Source organism: Apteryx mantelli, chromosome 4 (assembly GCF_036417845.1).
Source record: "Apteryx mantelli isolate bAptMan1 chromosome 4, bAptMan1.hap1, whole genome shotgun sequence".
In the NCBI taxonomy this organism is placed as follows: domain Eukaryota; kingdom Metazoa; phylum Chordata; class Aves; order Apterygiformes; family Apterygidae; genus Apteryx; species Apteryx mantelli.
The window spans coordinates 27287800-27307485 of NC_089981.1; the positions used below are offsets into that span (position 1 = coordinate 27287800).

General features: G+C 38.2%; 1 long non-coding RNA gene across 1 annotated transcript in view; it reads left to right on the forward strand.

Moving 5' to 3' along the window:
* The window catches only part of LOC106497049 (uncharacterized), a 46176-nt gene extending 33211 nt beyond the window's left edge, over positions 1-12965 (forward strand). Inside the window, exon 4 of the long non-coding RNA XR_001294720.1 lies at positions 12922-12965. This is a non-coding gene — a long non-coding RNA (uncharacterized lncRNA). The remainder of the gene's footprint in view (positions 1-12921) is intronic.
* The last annotated feature ends 6721 nt before the right edge of the window (positions 12966-19686 follow it).

The following is a 19686-nucleotide window of genomic DNA, read 5'->3' on the forward strand; positions in this document are numbered from 1 at the left end:
AAACTGGAAAATGGAAATCTATTGTATTATTAAATGACATAAATTTTAAAACGCCATTTTAAATTGAGACTCTATTTCCCCAGTATAAAAGCTGTCTGGCAGGTGGTTTTGGTTTTATTTACATAATTCCCAGTAATGTTAAGTATATTTGGTTATGAGCATTTTATAGTAGGAGCAGGCTTTAAAGCTTTACAGTCCCAATTCTATGCATGTCATCAGCTTCTGCTGAATTCAATGGAAGTTGAAGGGACTCGCAATCTTGCAGATTCAGAGAGCAAGCAAGAGTGAAATAAGAGACTACAGTTCTCAATGGCTACTTTCCTCCTGTTGTATGAGGGTTGGGGCCATAAGTGATTTTAAAGCTCTCTTTAAACTACATGGTTGTGTAAAAGATTCTCAGGACTGCAAAGCCCTGCCCTGGTCTGCCTTTCCCTTCGCTTAAATAAAATGCTGCAGTTTCAGTTGCTACCTCATCTGGTGTAGCTGGGAGTGGCTACTCAAAGGAGTGGATCTGTGCCATCCCTCTCTCCTTGTTGCCCCCAGCTAACAGGCTTCCACTTCTTTTGCATCTGAGCAAAGGGCTGTGTGGCTGCAGGATAAGTCACATAAGCAGAGATGTTGGTGTTTTGCTTTTTGCTTTTTTTAATTCCCTCCACATTCTCTCAGTAGTTTTCCATCAGATCACTGATTTGGACTGATTTGATCTGCACTCAGGAGACTATGCAACTCAGTCCTGTGCAAGAGAAAGGGCAAAAACATGCAGTTGGGGCAAATGGAGAGAGCAGGGAGAGCAGGACTTCTGCTCTCAGCAAGAGCCTGGATTAGGTTGAAGTGAAACTTTATCCTAAATTCCATGCTAACTGCCTGCCTCCCCCAGCAGCTATGACAGACAAAAAGCAGCTAGCCTATGCAGTGAAGTAACATGCATTCCCCCCTTCCCTCCTCCTACCACCTGGAGGACAGTAATGAGACTGATGTTCAGGCATTTTGCTGGTTCTGTGTTAAACTTCCACTGCACAGAACAAAATTTTTCATAGGGGATAATTTTCCTCAATATATGACCTCTCTCTGACATCAGAGAAGCAAAAAAGTGGATCAGCATTCAGAGCCAAGGCATAGGACTGAGCTCTTTGGGAAGAGCTTGTCACTCAGTATATATATGTATTTATAATGGGCTTCGCAGAATGGGGCACACTCTTTGGTGCTGTAGTGAGACAGATGTTTACATACTGATACAAATATAGAATCATAATGGAGAAAACATATGTAGACACAGTTGCCATTAGAAGTTAACAGATTGCAAAATTTACTACCCACAGAATAGACTCTGCCGCTGTTGCCCTACCTACAGGCCTTGACGTTTAGTCCACCACAATAGAATTCTTTCCACTGACTTCAATGAAGACTACTTCCGTATGCTCCAGGTAGCTAATGAATGTGGTATCCTAGATAGTATTCTTCGATAACTCTTAAAAAATACTGAGGTATTACTGTTAACTGTGATACATGAATTAGGAATGATGCGTTCCTCAGGAATAGTTATTGAGTGCTGTATTACTGCTTTATTTGTCCTTAAAGGGAAGAATCTGATCCTACATATTCTTCCACCTAGACACATGTTGAAATAGATTGACCTGGTATATTGGAAACTTTGTTGGTAAACTCATTCTCCTGTATTTAAAGAAGATCCCTATCATTAGTTTTGTGCTCCTTGTTAGATTTTTTTTTTAATCCAGCCCATGGTCACCAGACCAAAGAGCAGCTGACATCTGTTTATGCAGTTAGTGCTCCTTACTGAATCAAATCTAATGTCAGTTCTGCTCAGTGAATAATAAAGTGTAGCTTTCAATGTCTATTAAAAACACCCCATTGGTGGGCTTTCCTGCTGAAGAAATGTGTAAACTCTACAGCTAGATTTAATGGGTTGGTTTATGCATGGATCAGCTTACACTGCACGTGAGTGGGTTGGTTTATGCATGGATCACCTTACACTGCACATCAGTATTTTTAGTATTTGCACAGATTATCATCTCCATTCTAAGTGAGCATATGAAAAGAGAGGTGCAGGAACAACTGATTTTTCTATATAGAGATGCTTTCTCTATGTATTTTGATTCTGCAAAAATATCCAAGATTGCTTTCAAAATAGGCATCAGTCAAATGAATAATAAGGATAAAAAGAGATTTTGATGAGAGAATAAGATACCAAGGGGAAAACTGGTATCAAGATACAGTGTAACAAATACGCATTGTATATACTAAATTACAAATGTTATATTTAGTACATTTGCAGGAATTTTAACCTCTTTGAGCTGATCCCTGTTAAAACCAGGCATCCTATTAAGGTTCATCTCAACCTGCATAAATGAGAAGAGCCACATCTACATTAGAATTGTAATATAAGCAACATGTTAACAAAAGAAGAGTTTACTTTGCTTAGAGATCTGAGTTTCCCACACAGTAAGCTTATGCATAAAAACAGCAGCGAACTACTAAGCAACATAAGCACTATGAAATTTGAAAGAGCAACTCTTGTGTTTTCTGTGGCATAAGTATGAGCGATTTGACCAAGGAAAGCAATAGTCCATAATAAAGAAGCGATGAAAAGCAATTACACAGCAAATTACCCTTCTGTAAGGGCATTCAGTAAGAAATACTGATCTGTGGCCACTTCATGTAATTTGCAGCAAATCGTTGATCAAATGTATGGATACAGCTGAGGGACTCTCTTATTGTGTTATTGAAGTAGCATATTCAATAGTTTTATGTAGCTATACAATAAGGAGATGAGTTTCTGATCCAAAATGAACTCTAGCGCTTAGATTTTCCTTATAGCAGATTCATGGGAATAAACGGATTGTGGTATTTGTTGATTACAGAGTCATGGGGCAATCATCTGCCATGTTTGCCCAGCCAGTTTCTCTTCCTAATCAAGTCAAACCATAATTAAAGATTTTGAAACAATTTCAGTGAACTTGCTGGAGAAATTGTATTGACTATTTGGATTCTGAACCTCATATCAATTACACTATCTGCTCACATGCCAATTTGCTTCTGCTACAGACATTAACAAACTCTGCTGCTTCTGTTCTGTGTGTTAGTGTGGTTGATTCTGTAGACGCTTGTACTTTGTCTCACACATTTTTCTTCTTTGGTGAGCTCTGTATGCATGCTGGCCCAAACACCTAAACTGCAACACTTAGTTTTGAGAAGTAGCATAGGCAGATGATACAACTTGCTGTGCAACTGCCGATGTTTGACAAATCTGGGAATAGAATTAAGGTCTCTTAAGCCCTAAAGCTGTGGTTTCATTGTTGCCCTTCTTACCATTTATAAATAAGTATTGTATTTCTGTCCTTATGTCTCAAAACTATGCTGTTACAGCTGGATTAACATTAATGCGTATGTGTTCATGTGTATTTTTTCTGGGGAACATATTCAACACAAAATCCATTATTAAAAGGGGGGGGATGAAGAATTTGAACCAAAAGGACTCATACAAAACCAATTTTTGTTGGTTATATGACTCATTAATGAACCTTACTCAGTGCTGCTATTGTGCTGAGTGCCTCATAATGAAATATACAGGGTTAATGGCTGCAGTGCAGTGGGTTTAAGTAAAACCATGCAGGTGTGTTCCTTAACGAGGTGTTAATGGAGAGACAGGTGCATGTAAATATGGAGCAGGAGGGCACAGGAATGGTGGGGTGAGAGGGCAGAACAGTGTGACCACAAAGTACTGTAACAGAAGTTACTGAATCATTTAAGAGTTAATTGTGCTGTGGTTGTTGATACTGACAAACTAGATCTGAAAGACTTCATCTGTAATGAAACATTCTGCATTGTTTCCCCTTCAGTGGATGAGGCGGGCACTAGGAAAACTCCAAAGATAACTCTATTTCTTAAGTACTTTGGATAAATGGTTCTTCCTGGGAAAAATCTTGGAGAGTTTTCCCTGGATCAGTCACTGATTCCTAACTTGGTGCACGTGGGCTGCACAGAAAGGGATGCGCAAGGGGGTCATAGCTCCAGCCACCTTATATTGAAAACATTTCTATGAAGTCTCTTACAGAAAAAGAAAAAAAAAAATCTTGACTGGCCAAAGGCCCTAAACTGTTGACTGAACAAGCGGTAAGAATGACTAAAAATAATCAACCTTAAATGTCTAACTTCAGTGCCAAGGAGATGCAGAGCTTCTCAAATAAAATCCATGCCTTACAGTGGGCAGTGATTCATGCATCCTCAAATGGTAAGAAACAGCATTTTTGGGTGCATAACAGCTGACAGCACAGGAAGCAATTTTTAGTAGAGAGTGGCCATACAGCAGCAGTTCCATAACTGGTGGCTGCGCAGGACACACTCTAGAGAAGTACTTGCACAATGTTAGAAAGCTGAAGCCCTCCTTAGGAAAATGAAGTTGTTTACTCTTTCCTACTAAAATTGTCTATGAACTTCCATATTCTTATCCTAGGAGACTAGTCATCTAGAGCCATCAGTTTATTATCCTTATTTGATTTTGCAAATAATAACAAAATTGTTGTTGTCAACAGTATCATCACTGTTGCTGTAAGAGGAATAATTTGCATGTCAAAACTTCTCCTCGTTCTCTGCAAACTCAGGCTAGTACTGCCACAAAGACCACTTCTTACGGTGGGGCCTGCTAATAAAAGCTTTTTCTCAACCCTGGAGTTTGAGACTTCCTTTTCCATAATAAAATAAAAAGTAAAGCTGTGATTCTGGGAAATAATGTTTGCAAGAAGTATGTTTCCCACATGCTGTGAAATATCATCCTGTTGTCCACTCTATTCTGTTCGCGGTACACTTTATCCATCTTTTGGTTAAATCAGAATATATTCCTTTGGAATATATATGATGAACAAAACCCTTAGTGAAAAAAAAGGTTTTATTAGCACTTTTCTCTTCTTATTACTCCTTATATTTCTGACAGTTTCATCTCCCTCTCAGTTGTGAAACAGGAATATAGGATAAGTAGGCTCCAAATGTCATCCTCAGGGTATTTCTTCAGGCACCTGACATGGGCACCATTAGCTCAGATTACCCAATTACCTGCTGGCATTCTGAAGGTGCCTAAAGAAATAATATGAATACATAGCTGGAATTTGCATTAAATGTGAATGGGTAGTAAAAAAATTCTCGATTCTTTGACCTCTTTGTGGTTTGTATTAAAAAAGAGCTAACTAGGATCTCTTATGTTAGAACAGCTGCATGCTTTTAAAAAAGCTCCTAAAAGTTATTTACTTTTAAAAATGTCTTTATTTATAACTTTTCTTGGTAGAAAATTAAAATAGTCCATTCCTATTAAATTACACCGCAAAAAATTAAACTGGAAAAGCAGAAAGTTTAAAGACACAGCTTGAGTCTCATGGAAAAAGGAAAAAATATAATGCTAACCTCTGAAGATTGCTTGTTACTCTGTAAGGTAATCTTTTGACGTGTTCATTTTTTTCAGTTTGTAAGGGAAGCTGACAGGCACTTTGGACAACTTATCATGACACTACGTGCCATAAGTGTGACACAGTGCTTCATAAATATGACAAAGTACTTTCAAAAGAACTGTTGACTTTTAAAGGTGTCCTACTTCTCTAGAAGCAGAATATTTACTGTAAGTGCAGATTGTTGAGATTCTCAGCTAATTTGTTACCTGCACATCTTTAATGTGTTTGTGAATACTCATAAGAAGTTCATAATTGTAAGTGTCTATGAGATTATTGTGTTGTAAACCAGGTCTGACAGCACAATAGACTCCAATAAAAGAAAGCATCAGTTGTACGAGGGATGCTTGTACAGAAGGACAACGTGAATGCAAATAAGATAAAAAATAATTGACAAAGAAACTGAAATGTAAAAACTGCATGCGTATTTCTGCACTGCATCCTCTCCACATCACCATCTCAATATCCAAACATAAAAATACTATTGTTATAAGAAGAGTGGTTCTAATGAAAACTGAAGCATGTAAGAGTTAAGATAAAATAAAGCTGCTTCCCATTAGAGTGCTTCATTAAATAATCTTAAAAAGATGACACATTTAAATCTTCATATGTACTTAAAACTGCTTCCCGCTACAAGCAGTTTCTGTTACATATTCTTATACTATCTAGTTGAAATAAATTACACTTATGGCATGATGGGCATCTGTAAATTCTGGGTTTGCCCCTCAACAGATTGAAAAAAATGCCAGCTGAATCCAGCCTTATGCCGGAATATATCAAATAGTCTTTCAGAATTTAAATCCCATCAATGTAATGACCACAAAAGAAACTTCCTACTGTACTTTTCTGGCATTATCATGATATACCAAAGGATCCACAGGTAACAGCACTACATGAGACTTTTTACTGTAAGAACGAACTATAGCAAAAGGAAACTATGCCTGATTGAAGAAATGTACTGACCACTATAGTTGAGAACAAAAGAAGCATTTCTGTTTCAGTGTAACCAAAGGCCGATGTCTATGTTTTCCAGGTATGGCCTGATAAAAGATATTACCACTCCATAAAACCTTTGCTGAAAAGGGCAGTTACACTGTTATTACATTTATATGTCTTCAGCTATCATCACAGGATAAATTTAGGAACCATAATACCTACTTGCTGAAGCACTATTGAAGGTTGCGTTATGAACCCTTTTTAATAGCGCTTGCTTAAGAAGTTGCTATTTCCATCTCCGCTCCGTGCATCTGGCCACATTACTATGGTGTTGTGCCCCAGCTAATATGCGTGAACTTATGAAGATTAAACTTGGCTATGTTCATAAAATCATGGTTCTTCCTATGATTTCCAGAAGTGAACAGCAGGATAAGTAGTGAAAGAACTCCAGAGATGAATGTCTTGAGGCACAGATGATATTTATGCAAGGGCTTTACCTCCAACAGTAGGAAAGTGTTCCACAAACTTTGCCTGCTGTGAAAATCTAGAGAAATGCATCCTAAGGCATTAACCTATCAGTCTAGATGGGAACTTTTTAAACAAGGCTTAAAATGAGGTGATGGTAAAAGTCCATCTGTCACTAAAACTATAGTGACTCCCAGAGGGAAATGTGAATTGCAGTAGCATCCCAGGAGAGAGAAAAAGAAGCGATCATTTTCAAGAATACAGGAAGGCTGGAGGGAGTCCCACAAGACTGGAGTAGGCAAACACAGTAACTGCCTTTAAAAGAGGGTGAAATGGGCCTTCAAGTAGACAGGCTTTTAGAAAGTACTAGTACCTCTCTCAAAAAGTCAGTCCTAAAATAAATACACAAAATCACTGGTCAGTTCTGAAAGCTGCACCTTGGATTTACTGGATACAGAGCAAAAATTCCACACAGTTTTTTGTCAGCACATTCCTACATGTAATTGCCTGAATGGGCACATTACTATTTGCAAGAACTGTGATCAGCAGAAGCTACAAAGCTTGAGATGCATTTCCTATCAAAGGCAGGAGGAGAGAATGCATCTTCCTCCATCAGGGAATCTGAGTCAAGCTGGCACAACATGATTAACTTTGAGTCTCAGATTGTTTTTATTTTTACATATTTATTTTTCCCTGCCCCAAGATACGAACTAGTATGTTTAGTTAGAAAAACATATTTAATTGTACTCTGCATAAATTCCCATTTAAAAAGAAAATGTTTTTCAAATAAAGTTCTTTAAATGTTTTGTGAGACTTCTGGACTTTTTTTTATATAAAGGATCTGAAAGGAATTTAGAATCCCAGACTCCTTGTAGTTCTCACATCTTCATACAAAGGCAGCATATTAGAATGTGTTTGCTGCTGGGAACTGACACTTCACAATTATTAAGGAAGTAAAATGCCTCCTACTAAGTGCAGGTTTGATCCTGTAGTGCCTAGGATTTTTGCCTGAGGGCCTTACTGAAGATGACTGTAAATGGTATGCAAGGTGGGGAAGTGCTTTGAAAGATTGTTTCCTCCTCTTATTCTCTAGTGCAGGGGCTGGCTGCATTCATTCTGGTAGGGCCTGTATCAGGCTGCATGACGGGGTATTGGTGATAGGAAGGGGTCAGAGCCACCCTTCACTTCCTCCTGCCATGACCCTCAAGGCAGATGCAGCACAAAGGAGAAGCTCATACACACAGCGTATTGTTCATAAAGCAGATTTAATTCTCCAGAATATTATGAGGGATTACGAATACAGTATTACTTAGTCTCATCATTTTATCACAACTCTCAAATTCTAGTTTCTGGAGTCATGTGAGCATAAAAAAATCTTAATTTTTGTTACAAAAAAAAGTAAAGTTTTAGTCTCTTAGAGTTCCAAAGAAAAGCTTGAAAGCAAAAACTGCAAGGAGTCAAAAATATAGAAGACTATTAAAAGAATGAAGAGTTCCTATCATTTAATCTGATATTCTGGAGTTAATCTTCCAATTTTTGACAGGCTAAGTCAACTAGAATAATCTCTTGGGCTTTTACTGAATGTTGTCATCTTAACTCCCCGTGGTTTAAAAATCACAGTTGTTTTGAGAAATGAATCCTCATCCAGGGTTGTAGGAAAACATACAGTTCCAACAGGTTTCAGAAGTACCTAAAAAATGTAAGTGCCCACCTCCCATAGAAGGTCAATGGCAACCAGGTGTTTAACTCATGTAAGCTCTTCTGCAAATCTCACCTGAAATCCCTGTTATGTTCAAGCAAGTGTTTTGCCTGTTGAACTAAAGGATCAGAATCGACTCTTGCACAGTATGTTTCTTATAATTACTCACAATGGGAGACTCCACTCACAGCCAACTGGGAGGCATTTCTGAATCTCTGATTTCTAACATTCTTCACTTTCTCACCCCACAGTATGAACAGACTGCCTTATACTGCTGACAATTTATGTTTCCTCTGTAACACCCACCTACGTAACATCTATGTTGAGCATTTACGTTTACACTAATAGCCCCTGAGAATCAATTACCATAAGAAGATCTGTTTCTTTACACTTCAGCTGATGAATCAGTCATAGGTTAAAACAAGAGGAGGTAAAAAGCCAGCATTTTTGCACTGATTTTTTAAAAAACATTACTTACTAAAATACTCTGGATACAGATTAACTTTTTTGTTGTGTGCAGGTTCAGTTATTATTTTACCTGCCTTAAAATAGGCTTTCATAAATGGATTGAGCAAAAAAGCATTCAGGATGAACTGTATTTTTCATACACTCCAATGCGGTTTTGCATCCTTATGCAACAATAGGATACAGTCTGTTTGATTGGCACACCCTGGTGGAAATAAGTATGATAGCAAGCTGACTGCCAGTTGAAACCAACGCCAGACTTGAACTGATTTTGCAAAGATGGTGCTACTAGGAGTACAGAAATACTTTTTCAAATCCCAAATACCTGTGATTACTTACAAACCCTGGATAGAGTCCTGTCATGGGGGCTTTGTTCATTCCTCACAGACAGGGATCTCTGCGTCCTCACGAGCACCTTCCCCTCTTTCTAGGAAGCTTTCAGTGATGAAGTTCTGCAAACATTACTCCTTTCTACTCTTTTCCAAAGTTTCTGCCTAAGTATGGAACTCTCATCTGTACAAAATCTGACATCCTTCCGGATTTGTGTTTCACAATCCAAACAGAAGTTTTAAGGATAAAGTAATGGCTTAAAGATCCTTCCTCAGATTTCTAGAGTAGATCTCAGATGCCCAGAGTTGTTGCCAAATACCTGACTTTTTTAACCTTTTCAAACTGCTGTTTCGAAATGCCTTCTCATTGCTGATCGAATTCATAGTGATATTGTTTATTAAAAGAGGCCTTTGTTTCACATCAGGTTCTCTGCACCTGTGTCCATCTCCAGCCTTCTTTGTACTTAGCCCCTAATGATCTGAGAGGTCTAAGTCTTAGTACCATAGCAAAAGCTGCTAAGGATTCTGGACACACCAAAATCAGGGAAGAAACTCTTGGGAATGGGGAGTTCCTAAGTGACATTTTCTCTGTTACACAGTTTCCTACAACAAAGATAAGGCTGAGCCCCAGCTTTTGTCCCTTAAGTGTATGCAGTAGGGTACCTTTCCACACAGAAAATTACAAAAGAACTATTATCACCTCCTTCCGGAAGGAAAGAGCCCATGTTAAGAAAGGAATGAGAACAACTTGGATATTCATTGACAGTATGGTCCTTCTGAAAAAACGCTGCCTTTCTAACCTGTGATTTTATCACTTATGTACAATGGCAATGGAGACAATGAATAAGCAAAGATAAATATCAAGAAATATTGGCAAAATACTTCCTGAGCACAAGCAAAATTACTAAGACACCATGTGAAACAGTAATATAAATGCCAATCCCAAAACACTTGAACTCTTCCTACTTAAAAAATTCACGTCGAGGAGTTGATTTATTGGGACTACCCAACTATCAAAAGAATTCCTTTCTGGAAGAAAATCCATTTTAATTTAATTAAATATCCTGAAAAATATTTTGTAATAGACAAATAGTTTTAAAGTTAATGCAAGGCAGCATTGTTATTTACAATTTTCATCTGAGAAGTGTAAAAATCATATGAGTTTAGTTCAGAGTTGCAGCCTCACAGCAATTTCCAAATTACAGATCCTTATTTTGGAAGCGAAAAGACTTTATTTTCAATCTGCTTGTCTCTTTTCTTATATATTGCCATCAGTATTAAAAAAGGAAAAGAGAGGCTTCAGGGTCAAACTTTTATCCTCAGTTTCATGTATATGATCCTGGTGTACTGATGATGTATAGAAGACATAAATCAAGTCTCTCTTTGGAATGCAACCACAGTTAAGAAGAATTTGAGAAATATCTGAGTCACCAAAGTCAGTAACATCTTTGCCTCTGAAAGTACTTGTGGGGCACATCTGCTAAGAGAGAAGATTACACTTTTTTGTAAATTCTTTTTGGAGTGGAACCACAATTCAAATAACCCAAATAAAGCAGGAAAACAACCTAACATGAATGGATGTCTTGCAGAGCAGAGAGTTTATGACAGCAGGAACCAAACTGCAACTATAAACAGACTGCTTTCAGACAGCACCATGCACAACACTGAGACAGCGTAGGGTGGCTGTCCTGTTACTTAAGAAACTTTGCAATGCACAGTGGCATCTCAGTTCCCTGCCAACTTTCCCAAATTGGTGGAGTGCCCTCAGCAGCGGTGTTGTGATTCTACTTAGGGATTCACAGGAAAGGTGTATCATTGTAGTTGTTACGCCCTGTTAAGTGGACTCCATTTTACTCCTAAATCAATCAGAAGAAATTCCCACAGAGTGCTTTAGCAAGATGTTATCCTTCTCTTTGCTGCTAAGGAGCATTGTATTTCAGCTGCAAACTCAAATAAAGAAACCCACAGTGTACTTTTCCCTGTTAACTCGGTTTTCAAGAGAAAAAGCTTTCAACATTTGTGTCTCCACAATGAACAAACCCTTATATACTCGCCTTTGTCTGGTACTAATGACAGTCTTCACTAATTCCAGACAAGTATCAACTGTGTCCCCCCTTGTAAGGATTTTAGCCTCCCCAAAAGGCTGTTTTCTCTTACATTCCATGGGCTTGGTCCAAAGTCCATAGAGTCAATTGGACTCAGTCAAGTGTGCTTTGCCCTGGATCCTGCGTGCCCAGGTTATCTGGCATTGTTAGTGAAAATACGTCTCTGCTGCCCGTGATTCTTGTACCCTATCTTCCCATAATAAAATTTTTCATTCATCCTTCCAGTACTTATTCACAGGTCTCACTCACCTTTTTCATATTTTAAGGTGAATTAGCTCACCTTTAACTTAGGCTTAGTGATCACACGTGGACATGGGTCAGTTTGTGTCCTGGGAACATGTTAAGCTGTGGTAACTGGATTGTGTATCTGACCTGTGACCTTTTCTCATACTGGGGCAATTCAGTAAATAACTTTTCACATGGTTACTATGTAATTTTATCTTTTTTTTTAATTTGCTTTGTTATTATCATATACTTGCAGTGTAGGTCTACTCTCCTTTGACCACAACACTCGGACATGTTTTAGGTGAAAACAATGAAATTTAGTCCTCAGGGCCTCTTATTTCCCAGTCTTTCATAAATGCAGAAACTTTCACTTTGGTCCTCTTATTGCTTCTTCACCATTCTGTTGAAACTCATATTTAATATAATATGGGGTATTTTAAAGTAACATAAATAAATGGGAAAATAACACTACATCAGTTCAAGTACTGCTAACTGGAGTTCAAGAACGGTACAGAACAAATAGGGAAAATATCATATATATAAATCATTTGTGAAACAGAGTTAAAATTAATGACAAACAAAATTGAGTTCCCTTTGTGGTTGATTTCCATTTAGCTGCACCCAACAATAAAATAGTTATCAAAGAAAGCTACCAATTAGTTTTTAATTCAAAACATTTCCAGAAAGCAGTTCTCAAATCTCTATTGATATCTCTCCAACAACCTAATTGCAGCAAGTTGGTGGTAAAGAAAAAAAACCCCTACTTTAAATGAAAAAGATGTATTCCGTCTGCTGGAGCATACAGTATCCTTTTCTTAATTATTGCCAGAATTTCCCCTACACCATGAGCTTCCTCTGAAAGATTATATATAGACAGATATATGTGCGTGTGTGTGTGTGTGTGTTCGCGCAGGCACATGGATGTATGCTAAGAGAAACACACAGGAAACATCAATGTATCAAAACCTACCCTTCCTCCACTCACATGCATGAGGTAGAGACAGAGCGATCCCATGATTTTGCCTTCATCTAATGTGAGGACATACTCTTCTGAACCCAGTCTACTCCTTGCTATCTTCCTCTGTGCACAATCGAAGTGCATTGACAGTCCTCTGCACAGTCCTAAAAAAATGAGAAAGATGCTGCTGAGAAAGCTGAAGCCCATTCTGCCTAGCAAGAATGCGATTCACATGCCATCAGATGGGAAAACTTGCAAATGCTATTTAATTTGTTTGTTTCAACAGAAAACTTCCAAGCACATTATCATCGACGTCTTTCAGACCTGCAAAATCATCACAACTGTATCTAGGAAGCACTACAGATACCTGACCGTCTTCTGTGTTGAAAGGCCAAAGCACCTTTCCTCAGTGCAGACTTATGAACAAAACACTGTCTTCTTACCTCTAACTTTTCTATTTGGAAACCATGTAATCCTCTAAAAAACATTGAAGCCTTCTGAAATGGATTTTTAAACATCATCTGGCAGTTGAAAATGTGGTTATATTACACATTCCAGACTGGGTAGTATACTTTCACCAAGCTACCAGAGAAGATGGGTAAGTGAACTAAAGATGAGGCAAAGGATATAGGAAGACAGCACTGAGCATCCTCTGCAAGCAAGGACTGGATGTAAAATTCAGCATGAAAGGAACATAACATATTTATTAGCTGACAGCATTATAAAAGCAGTCTGTTTCACACAGTCTTGAAAACATAATCTAAAATAATTTCAGGCAATGTACCTCCTGGCATTCCTCTCGCATTGAATTTTTGAGTTTGGTAGGAATTCTGGAGGAACTGGTACCACTGATTGAGACAGGTGCCTCATGGAGACTAGTGAAATGTCCCAAATAAGAATTATCCCACTGTTGTAACTTATGGCAGGCGCTGAACTGACCTTACCACTCTCAAGGTAAGCGAGAAGAAACTGGCTTTGCCGATGCCCCTAGCTCTTTTTGGTCTAGACTGCACAAGCAGAGGGTAGGTATGGTGGATGGGTGAATGTAAAGGGTCATACTACGACCAGTTCCTAAATAACATATTTGAAAGAAAAACTGCAGGTACTCTGAGGCAGTATGCATATGTAGACAAAAGAATTATCTGAATATTATAGCAGTAAATAAACTTTGGTCACTTTGCTCTTTACCACAACATACCTGCTCTACCTTCATTAGAAATTCAATCTGTGTGAAAATGCCTTGGTTTTCTCAAAAACATTCATGTAGAGTCTGGCATCTTCAGCAGATATTATATTAATTCTGACAATTTTGAAGAACTCAGATTCAACATAAATGTTTGTGCCAATGAGACACCATCTTTGTTTTCTCAGCTTGTTTTGCCAATTCTGTTTTGTCTTCCATACTTAGGAAATGCCTTTTTAAATGTCAGAAAAATGTCAGTAATTATGTGAAAGGATTTTTACAGACTGTTTTTTCCTACTTTTTTGCAGAAAAAAAAATTCAAGAACGAAGACGTTTATAGTCTCTGGCAGAGTAACGGAACAGAATCAGAAGGTGTCAGCAGATTCCCTGGCACAACAGATTCAATCATTGTATCTTTTCAAATAAATTGTAAAGCTCTCTTATGCTATGCTCTACCTCCCTGATATCCTGCTTGCTTCACTTGGTCAGATACGTTCACAAAGGAGTGCAGACGCCTTCTCTTCCATGTAAGGTAAGTTAAGTAAGTAGCAGAGCAGCAAAGTTTGCCTCTGGCTCATAACATCTGCAGACGGATACAACTGTTTCAGTGATGGATTCCACTTCACCCCATTATACAGGTAAGGTCAGCAATGAAATCTGGGTCTAACCTCAAACGTCCACGAAGTTTTGGATTATTTCAGTTCAAGTGTTACAAGCTGAACTGTCTTTGGTTTTTCAGTAAATGTGACAAATACTGTTATGTAGATGACAGTACCTTTACACGGAGCCAAAGAAACACTTGAGCCCCTTTCAAGGGAGAGGGATGCTACTTCTCAGCAGAAACAAAATTTATCAGCTATTGTCACAGGCACACAAAAAACAAATGAGAGGTGGAGCTGCCTCTAGCAAATATTTTTTGTCTCTCATCAGAGAAGTGTGGTCTGAATAATTGCTCTGACAAAGACCAGCAGCTCTAAGATCAAGATTACAACGCATACCAACAGGCCAGAGGGGAAAATAGCTCACTTAAAGACCAAAAAAAAAAAGAAAAATCGCTTGTAGCTGTGATTATCAGTCAGCCAGAGAACTACTCCCTGGAAGGCTGATGAGGGGCACTGTCCCACCCCCAAACTATTACATTATATCTACAAGAAAGACATGGAAGTCACACACCAGTACCCACAGCAATCCCCATATGCTAACTTCATTAAAATCATATTGTGCTCCTCCAGTTTTTTATCTGGAGGAAAGTGTCCTCTTCCGGATGTTTTCTTCCCCCATTTCTCTTTTAAGATGCTGAAGACTCTGCCTCCTTCTTCCTGTGGGTAATTGAAAAAAAACCCACAAAAAAGGTCATCATTCGATCTCTGCTTTGTCTCCTACTATAATAAAATGATCTTCCTTTATACTGCACTTTTATATGCTTGACAGCTATGCCTGACAGTTAGTAATATAACTCAAGTCATAATCTGCTTTCAGTTATAAGAGTCATCTTGAAACCCTTTGGTATTCTTGTCAAAAATAATAATTGCTCATTGTCAACATTAACCCCCTTGAGCCTGCAGATCTGTCACTCCCTTTGCTCAACTTAACAAGCATTACTGCCTACAAAAATCCACTGCTGAGGTAATGGATGGGACATTGTTGCCCATTTATCCTATTAGATCCTCTTCCAATAGTAGTTCATGGCAATATTTACTGGAAATGGTTCAAAACATTTTCTTCTAAGACTCTTGTTATAGTAAAAAATATATGGTCTCTGGCTAAATTAAAATTACTCACAAAAATTCTGCTTTTCTTAAGAAATGGAAAGTATACTTTTAATCAGAAAATACATAACCTCATTTTTTTTTTTAACTGTTTAGTTTTTTTAGCCAGAAAGTCAGATCTGAACATTTTCTACCACATACACTATTTAGCGCAAGTGGGATAATGGTTGAGGCGAACTTTCACAAAATTTTCCATAAAATTTTTCTTGGTCAGTTCATTTTAGGTGCTAATTTCTTTCTCACTTGGGTATTGGAGGATATTTGTGCTACAAGCAGAAAACTGGAGATATGGTAGAAGAATGTGGCACATTAATAATAAGATCACTTTGTGGAAAAAACTTTTAAATTAAAAAATAATTAACTTCAAGGAGCTAGAAATCCAGTAATTCTATGGAAGAAAAATAAATGAGCTATGCTATGAAAGATGCTCACCAAATTTCAATCTGAGAACTACAGTACAACTAATTTGTTTCCTCTTCACTCCATTTCCTTTATTCTGAACAGAAAAGGTGCTGCTGCTGTTCAGACACTTTCATTAGGACCCAAGAAGCAGCTAGCAATAAGAAATATGATTTTCTTAGAATCATTTGACACTCAGTGATTGGTCTTGCTACCTATTTTAAACACATTTTTGGAGTGTACTGTTCTAGTTCTATTAATTAAGCCACATGTAAAATTAGGGTTGCGTGATGCTGGAATGGGTTACTCAGTGACAAGGTAGAATCATTCTTGTCAGAATGTTTTAAGAAAAGGCTTCAAAAACAACAAATGTGGATAGTCCAGGTACAGGTGAGCCTGCTTCTGTTCTGTGAGCTGGATAAGAGCTTCTCATCTCTAAGAGCTCTCTAATTCTGTAACTATTCTCCAAATCTATATTGTTCCACCAGAGTGTCTGTCTCTCCCTACACTCAGGTTCAGGTGGACACAGTCCCATCAATAAAGACTGTACATATTTCTCTATGCTACACAGATACTTTGTCTTTTCATACTTTCAGCAAATGAGCTGCAGGACTCAGTCGTTGACCAAACACTCAGTCCACATCCTCTCAGAGAGGACTAAGAACAGCAACAGCTCTGAGAAAAGCTCTCTGAACTTCAACTAACACGCAAAAGGGTTATCCACAGAAACCACAGCATGTATTAAAATAGAATGTCATATCATGCTAAGTAATTATTTTGCTACAAGCTTACTCAAGAAGCTCTAGATAACTCTCTACTCCAGCCTACCTCCTAGTATGATACTCTACCTAGCATCATGACACGCTTCTGTGAATTTAGTCTCCTCTTTGGATAAATATGACACTCTGTATGACAATGTAACATTGTGCAGGAGATCACAATGTAACTGTAACCCATAATGTTAGTCATAAATATGTTTGTAATTCTAAAATGTAATTAAACTAAAAATGTATGTGCTTAGCACAAAGGTATGAGATTCATAATGAAAATCACAATACTCATCGATTGTTACTGACCCACAGTAATTATTAAAATATGAGAATTTGTTTGGGGCTAACGTGAAATGAAAGGTTCTGTGTGTAATGATACTAGTAGCATTTATATTTTTATAAAAAGATCACATTAGCCTTGTATTTTCCTAACTGGAGAGGTCCCACACCAGTGAAAAACACAATAATTTTTATGACAAACAGTGATGAAAATGTGAAGATAATATATATCAACAGCAGTTAAAGATGTGATTTGATATTTTATTCATTCATTGGATGTAACAGCAGAAACAAGATCTGAAAAGGTGCATTTTTAAACCTCACTTTGATCAAAACAACAATGCTGCATCTTATCAGAGTGCACTGCACCTAAATCATGCATTTTAGTCTAGAGATATATATGAACAATTTTAAATAAGCATCTCATCAGCCCATTGACCTTACTATGTCCAAAGCATCTCCTAAAAATAGTAGGGAGGCCTTCCCTGACGTCCAAACATGATGCACTGGTCACAACTACTGAGAGCTTTATGGTAAGGTGCAGAGTCACAGAGTAGCCACACGTGCTTCCTGACCTTGTGGGCATGGCACCCTGCCGGTCCTGATGCTACTAGACACCTCACTACACAACGGTGCCTATACTAAAAAAAATCCTGTTTGTTCTGTAGAAACACTAATGTGGACAGAGCCCTGTGTCCACTAGCATAGACATGGCTACCTGCACTTCTCTGTAGCTGGGCTGAGTCATTCCTGGTTTTTCTGAATAAGAGGAATGCTAATCTATGATCGCTCTTCACATGCCTGCATTGACATGCTGCACCAGCTTTTAGGCTTCCAAGTAAGATGTATCATTTCGGTGCCTACCACATTGTCCGAAAGACTGTGACTGCAAATCGCTATAATTACATCCCTTATTCTTACACAATCAGGACAGAAACACCATAATACCATTCTTGGGCAAACCAGATTTCCCAAAGCACAATGTTCCTCTGTTTGCTGGAAAGGGAAAATAATAATTCTGTGAATGTTAGCAGCCAATACCACTATTTGCAAACATTTTAGTTCTCCTGCCCTTGCTATTCGGGGCATATATTTGTATAGAAGGGAAGACAGAGGTGGAGGATTTTAAGCATCGTAACTCATAAGCAGTATTGGTTGTGGGCTGAGATAGTTCCAGTTCTAAGCATTTTACCCTACTGCTTGTAAGGGAAAGGCTGGAGCAGCCTTCACCTCACTTTCTGTATCTGCACAGTTTTTCCTCTTCTGTAAGCAAGAAACTCATCAGGATTGTCCTCACACTCAAAGCTGCTGCTGTTGTGATCCTGCTACCTTCTAATGACAGGCCAGCCTTTCCAAGTGACATGAGGAGTTTTGTTTATTTAAAAATCTGGTCGGCATAGATGAGAGTTTGACAGGGCAGCTGATTTACAAACTTTTGACTTCCAGGAATGACTTCCACATGAACAAACTACCATTAGCAGACCTGCTTCCCAGGATATGTCTCATGGCTACTTTTTAAGTCTATGAGACATCGTGTACAACGTCAGGATTCTTTCTGGCTTGAAGGGCAGAGCTGAAGAGACACAAGCACTGACTTCAGTTTTAAGGAAGCTAGAGAACTTTACATACAGGTATCTGTAAGGCACTTTTTGGAAATGCAGATTCGGTTGAGATCTCCATGAATACATAACCAAAAGTTCCCTCTTTCATTGAAAACAACACTGTCAGATAGGTACCTACTTACACTTGCCTATGAAAAATACAGTCTTATTCTAAAGAATAACTTTTTAACAATGTCTGGTGGGCTTACCAAGCAATTGTGGTTTCACTAATTTTCACTCTGTTTGAAAACACAAGATAAATGTCTTTAATAAGAGTATGTCCTTTATAAGGAGCTCTAACACTGATAATACTGAGGCAACAATCTAACACAGGTTAATGACATAACTTGGCCTAAAAATTATATTTAGATTGTATATGAGGGGAATCAGTGTGGTTTGATGCTTAGCACCCCAGTGTATGTTTTTGTACTTACTTTTATTTAAATAATCTTACATACTAAATGAGGCAGTTAAATCCAAAAATCCAGACACAGATTTATGAAAACTGAGAAAGAAAGGGCTACCTCTGATAAATTCCTCTCCTCCTCTCCACACCCTGCCCTCTTAGCACTGGCTGTATGTCAAACTTTCCCGCATCACATGTAGCAAAGCCATGCAGTTGCACAGCACTACCATTTAGGATCACAACACCCCAATGTATTTTTCTTCTTTTTGTGTCTGACCCTCCTACATGCCTCTTTGTCAAACTGAAAGACAACCAGAAGTGTTGACAGTCCAGACAGACATAAACTAGTCAGGGGTCACCTCTTCTGAGAGGAATGCTGTTCTATGTGTATGTTTCTGTGTTAGTCTAACTAGAAGTTCCTGAATGCTTCTTCCGACACAACGCTAGAGAAATCAGTGTAATGTACTGAATATGGACTGAATATGTAATCACCCAGTACCACTAAGGCCAGTTCCCAAGGCAAAATAACTTTACAGAGTTTTGTGTAAGGTAACATACTATTACACAGTTTCTGAGGAAGTAAAATTGTTATCTTGTTAAACTCTCATACTCATATTCCAAACATCAGAGGAAGGCTACCTCAG